This window comes from Giraffa tippelskirchi, chromosome 6 (genome assembly GCF_054371585.1).
Source record: "Giraffa tippelskirchi isolate mGirTip1 chromosome 6, T2T-mGirTip1v1.2.pri, whole genome shotgun sequence".
Lineage (NCBI taxonomy): Eukaryota > Metazoa > Chordata > Mammalia > Artiodactyla > Giraffidae > Giraffa > Giraffa tippelskirchi.
This window is the reverse complement of record NC_137280.1, coordinates 118794117-118810453: the sequence shown is the minus strand read 5'-3', so window position 1 is coordinate 118810453 and position 16337 is coordinate 118794117. Positions and strand designations below refer to the sequence as shown.

General features: G+C 46.3%; 1 protein-coding gene and 1 long non-coding RNA gene across 3 annotated transcripts in view; one reads left to right on the top strand and one right to left on the bottom strand.

Moving 5' to 3' along the window:
* Positions 1-1559: 1559 nt before the first annotated feature.
* On the bottom strand, positions 1560-6118 carry LOC145510724 (uncharacterized). Of its 2 annotated transcripts, XR_014057236.1 has the most exons (3): positions 6040-6118; positions 2966-4151; positions 1560-2868 (listed from the first exon to the last, which is right to left on the bottom strand). It is a non-coding gene; the product is annotated as an uncharacterized LOC145510724 (long non-coding RNA). The 2 variants fall into 2 exon arrangements; XR_014057237.1 differs by lacking the exon at positions 1560-2868 and having other exon boundaries at positions 3654-4151; positions 5887-6076.
* Positions 5347-16337, top strand: part of FSTL4 (follistatin like 4) — a 695167-nt gene continuing 684176 nt past the window's right edge. The window contains exons 1-2 of the mRNA XM_081502830.1: positions 5347-5617; positions 15799-16001. The gene's annotated coding sequence lies outside the window, so the exon portion shown is untranslated. The remainder of the gene's footprint in view (positions 5618-15798; positions 16002-16337) is intronic.

The following is a 16337-nucleotide window of genomic DNA, read 5'->3' as shown; positions in this document are numbered from 1 at the left end:
CACTCCTCCCTCCCCTAACCCCCTCCCCCTTGGCAACCACATGTCTGTTCTCTGCATCCATGAATCTGTTTCTGTTTTACAGATAGATTCATTTGCATCATATTTTAAATCCACATATAAGTGATTTCATACGGTATTTGTCTTTCTCTTTCTGGCTTACTTCACTCAGTACGATAGTTGTATCATGCTGCTACAAATGGCATTATTTTGTTCTCTTTTGGCTGAGTAGTATTCCATTGTATATAGATACCACATCTTTATCCATATCTCTGTCAATGGACAGTTAGGTTGTTTTCATGTCTTGGCTATTGTAAATAGCGCTGCAATGAACACTGGGGTGCGTATGTCTTTTTGAAGTATAGTTTTCTCTGGATATATGCCCAGGAGTGGGATTTCTGCATCATATGGTAGCTCTGTTTTTAGGTTTCTGAGGAAACTCTATACTGTTTTCCATAGTAGCTGTACCAGCTTATATTCCTACCAGCAATTTCGGAGGGTTCCCTTTTCTCCACATCCTCTCCAACATTTGTTTTTTGTAGATTTTTTGGTGATAGCCTTTCTGACTGGTGTGAGGTGGTACCTCATTGTAGTTTTGATATGCATTTCTCTAATAATTAGTGATAGTAAGTATCTTTTCATGTGCTTTTTGGCCAACTGTATGTCTTCTTTGGAGAAATGTCTATTTAGATATTCCACCTATTTTTTTGTGTGTGATTGTGTTGTTTGTTTTTTTGATGTTGAGCTGCATGAGCTGCTTATATATTTTGGAGACTAATCCCTGGTTGGTCATTTCGTTTGCAAATATTTTCTCCCATTCTGAGGGTTGTATTTTGTTTCATTTATGGTTTCCTTCCACATCTTTGAATAATGACAATCAAAACAAAAACAAACAGATGGTACCTAGTTAAACTTAAAAGCTTTTGCACTGTAAAAGAAACCATATACAAAATGTAATTTTCTTTTTTGATGGTGTCTTTGTCTGGTTTGGGTATCAGGGTGATGGTCACTTCATAGAATGTCTTTGGGAGTGTTCCCTCCTTTTCAGTTTTTTGGAAGAGTTTGAGAAGGCTCAGTATAAGTTCTTCTTTGTATGTTTGGTAGAATTCGTCTGTGAAGCTGTCTGGTCCTAAACTTTTGTTTATATGGAGTGTTTAAACTTAAGATTCTATTTCACTTCCAGTGATCAGTCTGTTCAAATTATCTATTTCTTCTTGATTCAGTTTTGATGGGCAGTAGGTTTCTAGAAACTTGTTCATTTCTTCTAGGTTGTCAAATTTGTTGGCATAGATTGTTCATAGTATTCCCTCATTTTTTTTTTTTATTATTATTGTGATATCGGTTGTTACATCTCCTATTTTGTTTACTTGGGTTTTTGCTTTCCTTCTTAGGGAGCATGGCCAGAAGTTTGTCAATCTTTTTTACTCTTTCAAAGAACCAGCTTTTGGTTTTATTGATTTTTTTTCCCATTTTTAAAATCTCTATTTTATTTATTTTTTCTCTGATCTGTATTATGTCCTCCTTTCTGCTGACTTTCAGTTTTGCTTGTTCATCTTTTTCAATTTTTAAAATCGTGTGTGTGTGTGTGTGTGTGTGTGCGCTAAGTCGCTTCAGTTGTGTCCGACTCTATGCAACCTTGTGGACCATAGCCTGCCAGGCTTGGCCTAGGCTTGTAGGATGGCAGAGGAGCAAAGTGATCAGATAATGTGCTTATTCTGAAGGTAGAACTGACAGCTTCTGTTGTGAGGTTGGGTATGGCGTGCATGAGAAAGGAAGCAGTCAAACTTCGTGACTCTTCCGTTTTGGCCTTAGTAACGGGAAGGATGAACTTCTAGCTGCCTGAAACAGGGGGGACTGTGAGAGAAGTGGGTTTAGTGTTTGGCAGGTGGCGTGGAACTCAGGATTTCTAAGAATTCCTGTTTCCTGAAAAGTCTTGTTTAACTTAGGGAGACAGAAAGATGGGGAATATTATGAAGGAACTGACCAGCATGCACGATGGGTTGAAGTCACCTGCATAGCAGTTTCCACTGATGAGGGCCAGTTATCTGCCAGGTAGTGCAGAAAGGACTTTATGACATCAGCTCGGTCTGACATTCAGTCTCTGTGGCAGGAGGCTGACCACTACCCAGTACCGCCTTGCTGTCTCAGCCCCCACAGAGCTTTGGGTCTTATTGAGAGGTCAGAGCCAAGTGCAGAAAATGACTAACTTCCGGGGCCAAGCCGCAGCTACCTGGTGCTGGCAAGGGGCCCCAGGGGAGAGAAGCTGAGGGCTGCCCTCCAGACAGGCCTGTGAGAGTACAGTCCTGGGCTCCTTGGGAAGTGCCTACACCCGTCACTCCACCACTCAGCCAGTGGCTCTTCTCTTCCACATTTGGTGGCTGTGGTACCCAGTCAACGTTCATGATTTCCTGTGTCAGGTCCTGGACAACTGGTGTCCACAGGTGTCTCTGTGTCTGACTGTGATCCATCTTGTTTAATCGTCATGGTTCCTCAGGTCACTGTCCAACATTTCCCATATCTGGTGTCCACATTCTCTCATGTCTGAAGGTTTTTTTTCCTGAAGCAGCCAGGATGCCACCCACCGCCTGGTGACTTCCTTCTGGGAGCCCAGGGAGGAGGAGGCCAGTGGGAGCCAGCCTGGATTTCTGGAGGGGTTCCTTACCCCACAAAAGGAGGAGTCTTGTGTGAGGGTGGTGAGAAGGCTGCCTCTGAAGGTCGCTTGGTCCAATTTCCTCTGTTCCAGATGGGGAAGCCAAGGGGCTTGGGAGGACACCCTTGTTAAGATGCCACAGGAGCTGAGGACCTCAGTGCCATTCCCCGGGTGGCTTCTTTTCTTTTTTAGTGAACTTTTTATTTTGTGCTTTGGTATAGCTGATTAACAAACAACGTTGTGATAGTTTCAGGCAAGCAGTGAAGGGATATTTATTTATTTATCTATATCTATCTATCTACCTACCTACCTACCTACCTATATCCATTCTCCCCAACCTGCCTGCCCTGGGCGGCTTCTCTTCCAGGTCCTGACCCTGCTTTGAGGGGCGGGAGGCGTGACTCCAAGTCAGAGGTGCCCGTCTTGTCCCCGGTGCTCCCAGGCTCCTCCTCATGCCACACCTCCTCCTCCTTCAGGTCTCCCTCCTCATCTTCCATCAGCACCACTCACCTCCCCTTCCTCCTTGATCAGGCTTCTCTAACTCAGGCCCCTCCTCCTCCTCCTCCTCTTGTTTCTCCTCCTTCTTGTGCAGGCTGTAGGGGTAGCTGAGGCTGGTTGGGGGTAGCATTAAATGCCCACCACTGCCTGGTGGTGGTAGGGCAGCGAGGAGGGAGGCCTGATGGCCATCCTGACCCAGCTTCCTGGCTCCCAGGGAGGGCTCCTGGAGACCTGACTGCCTATATAGGCCAACCCCTGGGGCAGAGACTACCTTGAGAGCCTTCTGTAAGTGGAGGGGACCATCTCAGGGGAAGGCCCATGACTGTGACCTTCACGGGGCTCCTTTTGTTGGGCTGTGTGGTAAGTAACGTCATTAAGATGAATGTGTGTTTTGGTAAAGGGTGTAAATGTATGAATAGTGTCCTCTCTAGCCCCATATATCACCCTGTGTTTATTCTGGGCCTGGTGCATAAGCTAGAAGGCATGCATTGCTATTTGGGGCTCTGAGTTTTAAAGTACATTAAAGGAGTTTACTGAAAACTCTTGGCAAACAGATAAAATACAATTACTCTAATTCCCAAGGCATTGCAGACAGAGTGTCCTGAAAATCTGCAGTGTAATAATTCACAGGGAGCCGTGGCAGGTGCCCTTTGAGGCACTGGAGATGCTGCTTTTGTAAACTTCAGAGGCGGCCAAGCGTTGTCCCTCGGGAGACCCACGTTCCGTGTTTTATTAACCTCCCTGTTTCTGGCTGAGGAGCTGCAGGGGGAATCTAGCCAGCAGGAACTGACTCCTGCCCTCATGAGCTTTTCTTGGGTCACCATATCAAGGGAAGGAGGGAATGAGATGTTCCATTTTCTTCTGGCTGTACCCTTCCCAGTCTACGTGCTGTTTAGTAGCAGGCTATGCTGGTTAGTTGCCTTGCATGATGGGAAATTCTCGTTGTCCATGAAGTAGGCAGGACTCTTAGCCCCTTACTGGGAAATGGAGGTTTTTGGTGGGATACCTGGAACAAAGATAGTAGTGCTCAGGTTTTCACCTTCCCAGAGGATTTGAGGTTGATTTCTAAGCTCTATAGAGGGGACACAGGACAAATTGTGATGTAGAGGTAGAGCCCTGACCCCATGGGGCTTGAGCAAGATCCCACAAGTGCTCTGCTCTGCCTTGCTTCCCCCACTTGCCAACGAGATGGAAAATACCCCCGGGGCCTACAGACTTTAGGTACTGCTGAGCAACTGGCATCCTGTTCCCAGGAGAGGCACCAGTGTTGTTCTCCACAGCTGAGGAGAGCCTGGGCCCATATGAGAGGGAGGCTTGGTGGACAGTGTGTGACTTAGATTTTGGGCATCTCCATGGTGAGCAATGAACAGCAACTAGAGAGTCAGAACTTTGGGGGCCCTGGACCCTTGCTTCTTGGAGAGGAAACAGTGGATGGGCCTTCCTTCAGCAGGGCTTCTTCCTGGCTCCCAGCCCTAAAGCTCCCAGTCCTGGACCACCCTTCAAAGCTGGGCTGGGTCTACTGTGTTGAAGATCATGGGCAGGGCCAGAGCATTTGTGCAGGGTGGGCAGGGGCCTCTCAAAGGTGATGTGTACAGTGGGGAGAGGCAATTGGAGGGCAGAGTGGGTGAAGGCTTGTGTGGCTTGTTCAGAAGTCTGTGACTTAGTTCTCAGAGTAGAGTAGACCTCTGTGGGAGAAGGGCCTTCCATGGAGATTGAACACTGCATTGAAGAGATGGCTCAACAGCCAAACCCCAATCAATTGCATGAGCTGAAATACTAGGGACCTGGGGAAGGAGTCAGGTGGGATGAAAGTTTAGAGAAGATTTCTGGAACCTAGCTTCTACTTGCTCAGTAGTTCACTGCAATATTTCATCCTTGCCTGTGTTACAAAAATATAATAATAGTAAACAGCTCCCCAAACAGCAGCACCTAGAGTTTATAAAGCATACACTTCCAGGGCACTCCCAGAGCTGATGAAGGCCTGGAGAGAACCTGGTACCCGCGACCACCTGGTTAGCAGGCCTCAAGCGCTGCCCTTTGGAGGGTGGCCCCAGGGCCTCCAGCCAGAGTCGGGCTTTGATGTCTCGAAACTCAGAGGCTTGTTTTCTTTTTCATTAAGCCTTTTTGTGAGGTTTCCAGCATCAAGCGAGTCTTACCCAATCCTGTCACATAGCACATATGGCCTTGGAGTCGGGCGTCCTGCTTGGAGCCCAGGCAGGGCCCCATTGGGTGTGGGGATGGGGAAAACTCCAAGTGGTCCACATGGACTCAACCTGGACCTTCTTCCAGTGCCAAGTTCACAGAGGCTGAGTAAATTGATAGCTTTGGCTGAGATTTAATTGCTCAGATAGAGCAGAATGGGAAGTCTCTTGTGGAAGATAAGAGAAATTAGACCTGCTTAACTGGACTGACCCCTGCTCATAAGCCACCGCCACTGTGCACAACGCCCTCTTCCTGCACCAGGGAGACTCAGTGAGTGGTATTGTTTAAAGTAGTTGTTCAACGGGGCTGCTTATTAATCTAACATTAGTTACGGTAGTTAAGCTTTTAGAAATAATGAAATGTAAATGTGCCTCTAGAACTCGCCACGTTCCCCGAAACCAAACACATTCGTGAAGAAAAATTGTTGGGTAAGATGACTACGAATATTAATCACGTGGATTTACATCCTCTACAGATGGCAGTACAGATGCTGGGTAGAGTTAGGATGCCAGGCGGCAGGAAAGGGGAGCCGGGCTTGCCTTGCTCTTCTAGCTGAGAGTGTTGCCCTCACTGGCCACCAAAAAGTCCCACGGGAGTTTCACTGGGGCCAGCGGTGGGGTGGGGCCTCAGCTTGACTCTGAGCTCTGCTCTTCACCAGCTACCCCACCAGGGTCCCTGAGTGGTCTGCCCACCTGTGTCTCGTTGGGGGCCTCCGCTGGTCCCTGCACATCTATCCTGACCACCTCCCTCCTCTGCAGCCCCCTCCCACCCGAAGTCAGAAAGGGCCAGTGATGTTTATTTTTTAACCAACAGTAGTTAATTGTTGAGTGCCTATGCATGCCAGGCACCATGCCAGGCATTGAGGTTACTCTCGCTCATGGAGCTGACATCCCAGCAGTCAGCAAATAATCACCAAGTAGCTGCAGTTCCTGACTGTGAGAAGGGCCACCAAGGCAAAGCAAGGAGAGTGATAGGAGATCATAATATGATGGCAGTAGGAATAATGGCTGACACTGGGCTTCCCTGAGAGCTCAGTTGGTAAAGAATTCACCTGCAGTGCAGGAGACCCCGGTTCGATTCCTGGGGTGGGAAGATCTGCTGGAGAAGGGATAGGCTACCACACCAGTATTCTTGGGCTTCCCTTGTGGCTCAGCTGGTAAAGAATCCGCCTGCACTGTGGGAGACCTGGGTTTGATTCCTGGGTTGGGAAGATCCCCTGGAGAAGAGAATGGCTACCCACTCCAATATTCTGGCCTGGAGAATTCGCAAAGATTTGGACACGACTGAGTGACTTTCACTTTCACAATTATTTACTAGGCTTCCCAGGTGGCTCAGACGGTAAAGAATGTGCCTGCAAAGGAGGAGACCCGGGTTCTATCCCTCGGTTGGGAAGATCCCCTTGGAGAAGGGAATGGCAACCCACTCCAGTATTCTTGCCTGGGAAATCCCATGGACAGAGGAGCCTTGTGGGCTATATAGTCCACAGGGTCACAAAAAATCAGACATGACTGAGCAACTAACACTTTCACTTTCACATTTATTTACTATGTGCTCCATATGGCTCAAAACACTTTCAGTGGATTACATCCTTGATCCTCCTAACTGTGCTATGAATTAGTTCCATTTCACAGATGAGGAAACAGAGGTTCAGAGAGGTTAAATAATTTGCCTTTGGTCACAAAGCTGGTAAGCAGCACACCTGGGATTTGAATCAGGCAGTCTGGTCCCAAGTTCCCTCATGCTAACCACTATGCTCTATTGCTTTAGAAAAGAAAGAATAAATTTGAGTGATGCAGGATATGGAAGACTTCTCAAAGGAAGCCATGTATAAACTGGACTCGAGAAATGAACTGGCCAGGTGGGGAAGCCCTCAAGAGGAGAGAGCTTGGTGTCCTGAGGGAGCTATCAGCACCCACAAGGCCAAGGCTGGGAGTGCTGGCCCAGACAGTGCAATTCAGTTTCATGGGGACTCCAGGGCTAGTGAGTTCTGAATCCTTATCTTACAAGTCACAGGAGGCTGTGTCAGAGTTTTGAGCAGGGGAGTGACAAGAACCAACCCTTCTTTCCCTACTTAATTCCCCAATGAGGCGATGAGCCCTCCTTTCCACTGTACAGAGGGTCAGTTTCATAAGCTGGCATTTGGTCTGTAGGTAGAGCATCTAAACTGAGAGCTGACTGGGTGCAGAGAAGGCATCTGTCAGCTCCACTTTCAGACTCTGAAGAGGCAAGGGAGAGTTGGGACTTGTCACATTCAAGGTGGTGTGGCCCCTGTATGACAGATGTGTGTGTGTGAGAGAGAGAGGAGGAGGGAGTGAGATGCCTTCTGAGATAAGACAGTTGGTGAAGGCATTAGGCACGGGCATGCACATTTATCTCTGAGGTAGCTGCGGCCAGGCAGTGGCTTATTTGAAAGATTATAGCCCTGAGGATAGAAACACATTGGTCAGCATTGACCTGTGGTTTATGAGCCCCAGAACCCCTGCCCCTTAGAGGGGAATGACTCCATTTATTGCATAGAAGGAAGGATCCCTTTCTCTTAGAAAGAAAAAGGCTGTAATGCATGTCTTGGGAGCTGCACTGCACTTAAAGCAGGAGGAGATGGGGACTCAGGAAGCATCTGATTCTGCCCTAGAGTAGGCTCTTAGGTGGAAAGATTTTGGTTGGCATATTATTTTATCAAGCTCAGGGAGAAGGCCAGGGTCTGAGATAGTGATCAGAGTAGGTAGAGAGCTGGAAATGTACAATGTACTTATCTCAAAAAATTGAAATACACTGGTGGGTTAGTTGAAGAGATGAAAGGGAGTGAATTCACCAGCTGTAAGAAGGTGGAAATCTGCGAAGATTTCTTGGAGGAAAATTCCTCTTGGAGGAATCTCTTCCTTCCTTCCTGGAGGAGGCAGGCTTTGAGCTAGACTTTAAAGCCCCAAAAGCCCTTGTAGAGACCTGGCCCTGGGGAAAGTTCCTGCTTGTGTTGGAGCCTCATGAGGTTCTATGAGGCAGGGTTCAAATAACAGCCCTCAGGACTGAGTCCAGGCTTCCCATTCTGTGCCTTGCTTTGGTGAGTAGTCTTCACCTGTAGGCCTCTACAGGTGGGGACCACTCAATCCATGAGTTCCTACATGGATTGAGGGGTCTGTGGAAAAAAGGGCTAGAGGACTGCTGTGTTCATAAGATTGTCTCATCAAGAGTGGGGGCAGTGATGGATCTGAGGGGGCCCCAAAGACAGCCCCAGTCACCCCTTAGCTCTGTTACTATTTCCATGGTCTGGTCTGAAGCCATTGCTAGGCTGAGGCGTGCTCCTCAATACCAGCCTTCTCTTTTGTTGTTACGTCCAAGGACAGACTTACGCATTTTTAATTCCCCAAGGGCTATTCTTGACCTAGCACAATCTCCATTTTTCTATATCTATCCAGATCCCAGCGGTCCTTCAGGACTTTTCCCCGGGGTCTCCTCCTCCCCTCACCATGCGCTCCACAAGTGCAGAGATACCAAATTTCATTCCCTGGTGTTTTCTTAGCTTGTAGATCAGGGTCTGGCATCTAGTGAGTGCTCAGTGGATAAATATGGAATGGGTGAATGAAGCTTTCCTATCCTTCTAGCCCTGGATTTTTATGACCCTCAGCTGGCATTTGTAGTGTTCATTCCTGTGGTGGGTTGAATAGTGTCCTCCCCTCCCCCCAAATTCATGTTAACTAGGAACATCAGAATATAGCCTTATTTGGAAATAGGGTCTTTGCAGATGTAGGTAGTTAAGGGTCTTGAGATAAAATGATCCTGGATCTAAGATGGGCCCAAATAAGACTGGCATCTTACATGAAGAGAAGACATAATAATACACAGGGAAAGAAGCCATGTGAGGATGGAGGCAGAGACTGGGTTGATGCGTCTAAAAAGCCAGGGAACTCCAAAGGTTGCTGGCAACTACCAGAAGCTATGGGAGAAAAGGCGTGTGACAGATGCTCCTGTTTAACCTCCAGAAAGAGCCAACCCTGACTACACTTTGGTTTTGGACTCCTGCCTCCTGAATTGTGAGGGAATACACTTCTGCGGTTTCATGTTACCTGGTTCATGGCAATTTGTTATGGCTGCCCTAGAACACTAATATGATCCCTATTGTCAATATTCCTAATGTAATATTGTATATTACAATATACTGTAATATCTCACTCCCTTCTAAAGCAAGAGCTTGGTCAAGGAGTCAGCCATAGTCCTAGCGCCTAGTTTGTTGGGTGACTGATCACTTTGGTTGTCAGGGACTGAGGGGGATCCCAGAATGTAGGATTTTTAGAGCTAGAATAGGGATGCATGCATGCTCATTCACTTCAGTGGTGTCTGACTCTTTGCCACCCTATGGACTATATAACCTGCCAGGCTCCTCTGTCCATGGGACTCTCCAGGCCAGAATATGGAGTGGGTTGCCATGCCCTCCTCCAGGGGATCTTTCCAATTCAGGGATCAAACCTGCGTCTCCTGTGTCTCTTGCATTGTAGGTGGATTCTTTACCTGTGAGCCATCATGGAGGCCCAGCATAGAGATAGTCCTAGGCAAAGCAGGATGAGTGGTCACCTTGCTAGCAGGCTGCCTGGCACTGGGTTAGCACCTGGTAGGCAGTGGCAGTTGTGTCTTGTATGTGGGAAGAGTATGGGTCGGGCCACATGTGGGTGGTATGTGCAGAGAGTTTGTGCAAGATGAGCCTGGAGCCAGACAGAAGAGAACTGAAGAACAGGAAATTTACTCTGGGTAATAGGGAGCCACAGTAGGTCTCTGAGAGCTGTAGGCCTTTTCTTGGGAGACCTGGGGATTCCTGTGCTGGAATCCCTGTGGGCTCCCTCTAGGCCTGCTCTCTGGAGGCCCAGGTACTTTGCCTCCAGGAGTTCTCCCACAGGCCTCCCGGGAGCCCATTTCCCGCCCCCAGGCTGCTGCCAGCACCTGCTGAAACCAAGTGCAGAGAAAACCTAGGCGTGCCCACTGTCACCCTTCCCCCTATTTGAATGTACTGAATGGAGCTGATTGCCTAAATTGAAGGTATTATAGTATAATGATTGTTATAATTAAAACTATTATCATCTGAAAGAAACCAGAACATGGGAAACCACGGCAAAGACTTTTAAAGCTTATAAAGTATGTTTCTGAACCAGATAAAAGCTCCTTTGTGTGGAGTGTTTTAAAGAGAGGGAGTCTCTGAGTGGGCACCTGTGGGCTCTGAAATGCAGCCTGGTCCTCCACGAGCTGGGTGGGGGCAGCAGGGATTTTCGGCTGGAGGGTGGCAGCTGCCCCATTGGCCCGGACCTGACGTGCTGCCCTCAACATTGTGGGTGCAGGAGGATCCACTTTGAGGGTCCAGGCCGGGTGGGGATCTGACAGAGGAGCAGCGTTCTGAATGTGGGGCCTATTGAAACAGACATGCTGCACCACCCCCCACATTTGGGAAGGACAGTCTGGCTCTGGCTGGAGAAAGAGGGACAGTGTCTGGGCCTGAAGGTGTGAGGCCCTGAGGGTCTCCAGACAGCAGTAGGGGGAAGAAAAGCATCATAGGGTGGCAGGCTCGGGGGGGGCTCTCAGCAGGCTCTAGACTTGGTTGGCAGCAGCCCCCTCTGCTCACAGGACTGGGCTCCCAGATGCCCAGGTGGGTGTGGAGCTGGAGACAGCCTGAGAGGTGTTGGGGCTGGAAGAGCTGGCAATGGCTCTTCTAAGTCTGATCACCCCCCACCCCCCTTGCTTCCCACCACCACATTGGACAGGTGAGGAGGCTCAGGCTCAGAGAGGGCAGGGATGGGCCATTGTCACCCAGGCTCTGGACCCCAACTCCAAGGTGCCATGCCCTGCATCTCGGCCCTCTCAGCATCTGGTGACCAGGCTTGGTCAGCTCTCGGGTTGGTACTGTGTGGACCTTGTGGTTTTGGATGGGCGCTCGATTGTATTTTCGCCCACCTTGGTGTATTCCTTTTCCTTCTTTAAAAAGTTATACAATTAATACACAAAACCATTCTTATTAAGAAATCAAACATTGCAAGTAATAGTTGTGCCAGCTAAAGAGTGTTGCTTGCCATCTAGTTCTACAAGGATTGAGTCATTAGCCTGCAGTCACTGACCTTGAACACACCCTGAAAGCAATTCCAGGTGGAGATCAGGAATAAGACACTTTGTGCCCTGGGAAAAGTGGCACAACAGGCCTCCAGATAGATGTTTTTATGAGACAATTTTATGAACCCAAATTCTTGCATCTTCTCATACTTAGGAAAGCACTAAAACCACTAAGATGTCTGTTGCTGGTGCCTAGCAGCACCAGAGATGTGTGCTTGATTATAGGTACCCTTCCCCTATCACATGTATACTGACTTCCCCAATTACCACTTTGAAACAGTCCTCAGAGCTCTCTGAGATTCTGTCTCCCAGGCTATAGTCCTCAGTAAGACACTGAATAAACTCAACTCACAGATTTTACACAGTACATTTTTTTTCAAGTTGATAATAGCTAATACAGGGGAGTGACCTTAGACGTGTGTGTTTGTGTGTATACATACATGTATATATATATACATACACACACATATACATGAAAGTGAAAGTGAAAGTGAAAGTTAGTTGCACGTCGTGTCCGACTCTTTGTAATTCCGTGGACTGCAGCCTGCCCAGCTCCTTTGTCCATGGATTTCTCCAGGCAAGAATACTGGAGTGGGTTGCCATTTCCTTCTCCAATATGTATATATACATAATACATTAACTCCTCATACAACCCTATGAGGTAAGTTTTGTTTTCCCTTGTTTATAGAAGAGAAAATGAAGGCTCTTGCTGGAGGCTACATAGCTGGACTTAGAACCAGCAGGCTGGTCAGAACCTGTGTGTTTGATTCCTGTGCTTATAGAGGAAGTGAAAATTCCCTTGAGAATACCCCTTTCCCCCACAATCTTACTCCTCCTCCTCCTGGAGTGAAGATCAGTTACTATTTCATGGATATTCTTTTAGATCTTTCTCATGAATTTACACATAGCACAGAATTTTTGTGTATGTGTTTTTGGGTATTAACAGTATCATTTGGTATTTACTGATTGCAAATTGCTTCCTTCACTGGACAATACATTGTGGAGATATTTTCCTGCCAGTACATGTCAATGCTGCACCCTTTTAAAATGTTGCAGTGTGTTCCCTACTTTATTTATGATTGAATATATACTAGTGCCATGGACTGAATATTTGTGTTCCTCAGTTCGTATTGTTGTTCAGTTGCTCAGTCATGTCCAACTCTTTGTAACCCCATGTGCTGCAGCACACCAGGCGTCCCTGTCCTTCACCATCTCCTGGAGTTTGTTCAAACTCGTGTCCATTGGGTCAGTGATGTTATCTAACCAATCTCGTTCTCTGTCATCTGCTTCTCCTCTTACCTTCAATATTTCCCAGCATCAGGGTCTTTTCCAATAAGTCAGCTCTGCGCATCAGGTGGCCGGATATTGGAATTTCAGCTTCAGCATCAGTCCTTCCAATGAATATTCAGGGTTGATTTCCTTTAAGATTGACTGGTTTGATCTCCTTGCAGTCCAAGGGACTCTCAAGAGTCTTCTCTAACATCACAGTTTGAAAGCATCAATTCTTTGGTGCTCAGCCTTCTTTATGGTCCAACTCTCACATCCATACATGATTACTGGAAAAACCATAGCTTTGACTATACAGACCTTTGTTGGCAAAGTGATGTCTCTGCTTTTTAATATGCTGTCTAGGTTTGTCATAGCTTTCCTTCCAAGGAGCAAGGATCTTTTAATTTCATGGCTGCTATCACCATCCACAGTGATTTTGGAGTCCAAGAAAATAAAGTCTCTCACTGCTTCTATTGTTTTCCCATCTATTTCCTGTGAAGTGATGGGATCAGATGCCATGATGTTCGTTTTTTGAATGTTGAGTTTTAAGCCAACTCTTTCACTCTCCACTTTCACCTTCATCAAGAGGCTCTTTAGTTCTTCTTCACTTTCTGCCATAAGGATGGTGTCATCTGCATATCTGAGGTTATTGGTATTTCTCTCGGCAAACTTGATTCCAGCTTGTGCTTCATCCAGCCTGGCATTTCTCATGATGTACTCTTGTAAGTTAAATAAGCAGGGTGACAATATACAGCCTTGACATACTCCTTTCCCAAGTTTGAACCAGTCTGTTGTTCCATGTCCGGTTCTAACTGTTGCGTCTTGACCTGCATACAGGTTTCTCAGGAGGCAGGTAAGATGATCTGGTATACCTATGTCCTTAAGAATTTTCCACAGTTTGTTGTGATCTACACAAAGGCTTTAGCATAGTCAATGAAGCAGAAGTAGATGTTTTTCTGGAACTCTTGCTTTTTCTATGATCTAACGGATGTTGATAATTTGATCTCTTATTCTTCTGCCTTTTCTAAACCCAGCTTGTACATCTGGAAGTTCTTGGTTCATGTACTATTGAAGTCATAGCTTGGAGAATTTTGAGCATGACCTTGCTAGCATGTGAAATAAGTGCAACTGTGCAGTAGTTTGAACATTCTTTGGCATTGCCTTTCTTTGAGTTTGGAATGAAAACTGACCTTTTCCAGTCCTGTGGCCACTGCTGGGTTTTCCAAATTTGCTGGCATATTGAGTGCAGCACTTTATCAGCATCATCCTTTGGAATTCGAAATAGCTCAGCTGGAATTCCATCACTTCCACTAGCTTTGTTCGTAGTAATGCTTTCTAAGACTCACTTGAGTTGACACTCCAGGATGTCTGGCTTTAGGTGAATGATCGTACCATCCTGGTTATCTGGGTCATTAAGATCTTTCTTGTATGGTTCTGTTGATGTTGTTATTAGGTGATGTTAGTAGGAGGTGGGGCCTTTGGGAGGTGATTAGCTTATGAGAGTGAAGTCTTCACAAATGGTATTAGTGTCTGTAAAAGAGGCCACAGAGAGCTCCCTTGCTCCATCCACTATGGAGGACGCAGCAAGCCACCTATAATCAGGAAGCAGACCCTCACCAGACACCAAATCTACTGGCACCTTGGTCTAGGACTCCAGTCTGTAGAACTGTGAGAGATGAATGTCTGTTGTTTATAAGCCACCCAGTCTCTGGTAATTCTGTTATAGCAGCCTGGACGGACTAAGACAACTAGTAATCACAGAGATGTAAACTGAAAAAATAAAAAATAAAGAGATGCAACTTTTTCATCTGGAAGTTCAGCAAACATTAAGACGATTGCTATCATCAAGTGTCGGCAAGGATGAGGGAGGACTCACTCACTGTTGATGGCTGTACACACTGGCGCAGCCTTCGTGGAGGGCAGTTTGGCAGCATCTATTGAATGTAAACTAGCATACTTTTGTCCCAGCCACCCAGCTTCTAGGCCTCTAGCCTAGAGACAGATGTGCATGCACCAGCAAAGCATTCTGGTGATGTTCACGTAGCACTGTTGGTAGTGGTGCAACACTGAAATGGCCTGTTGTTGCCTGCTGTCCTTGTCTTGTGTGTCAGCTGGATTGTAAGCTCCCAAGTTCAGGTGCTGGGTCCTTGGCTGGCTCCTAGCCTCCTAAAAGAGGACAGTGACCAGCCCCTATGCCAGGAGATCAGCGGATATTTTCCGGGTTTTTTTGCTTTGAAGAGTCAACTCATTGGAAAAGACCCTGACAATGGGAAAGATTGAGGGCAGGAGGAAAAGGGGGTGACAGAGGATGAGATGGTTGGATGGCATCACTGACTCAATAGACATGAGTTTGAGCAAACTCCAGGAGATAGTGAAGGACAGGGAAGCCTGGTGTGCTCCAGTCCATGGGGTCACAAAGAGTCGCAGAGACTTAGCGACTGAACAACAACGACAAACGTTTCTTATCCAGGTTACGTGTATGTAGGTTCAGAACCCAAATAGAACTAGTGGGCTTAGAATGCAAGACAGCAGTGTCCTGCCCCCTCTTCCCTATCCCCAGCTCCCAGGAATCAACTGTTTTCAATGTTTAATTCAATTTTCTTGTATTTCTTGTATTTTCTCCACATTTCTATACTACTAGATTTAAGTGCTTTTACTTGTTACTCCCCCTGCTTCTCCATTTTTGGATATGACCCATAGACTTTCTTTTGTGGAAAGGAAGGATTTTTAATTTTTGTTACTGTCATGGCACTGTCCGTTGCTCTGCCCCTTACTCCCCACCCTCTCCCAAGAGTTTCCCCTTTTCTCTCCTGAGAGTGTTAAGTCCTCATGTTGGGTTAAGTCAATATTCAATGTTTACATTATTAGGACTATGTAACTATTATTTACGGAGAGCCACATGCAGTACTATGATTATAGTTTCTTGTATATACAACTTTAAATTTTCTCAGAAGTTAATGATCACTCATTTCTTTTCCTTTGTTTTGTTTTATGTGTACCAATTACAAATTATTTCCCAAACTCCGTGACAGCAATGAAAATCTCTGGATATTTTAAACCCAGCACCAAGCGACTTATTTTATTTGCTTATTTTTCAGAATGCCCTGAAGAGCCCCAAGCCTCCAGCTGCTGTCCAGACTATTCTCTGAAAACAGCACCCAGATTCTCACTTGAACTTTCCATCACCTTCTCCAGAGCAGCCCCTGCATCCTGAGTACCACTGTGTCTTCTTCCTTGGATTCCTCCCTTCTTCTGGGGGGAATACTTCTTCCAGTAACTTCCTGAGGAAGGGGACTAGGAGGTAAGTTTTTGGAGACCTTGTTTGTCTGAAAATGTCTTTGTTCTAGCCTCATGTTTGATTGATAGTGTGGCTGACTCTAAATTGGAAATCATTTTCCCTCAGAATTTTGAATGCCTTGTTCTATTGTCTTCTAGATTCCATTGTTGTCGAGATATCAGATGCCTTTCAAATCCTGAGGTTTCTATGTGACCTGCTTATTTACTTTGGAAGTATTTAGGATTTGTCTCCATTTTTTTTGTTCTATGCTTCATGATGATGTTCCTCAGCGTGGTTTAAAATTATAAAAAATTTTTTAAAATTATTGTTTTAAATTTAATTTCATTTAGTTTAATTCAT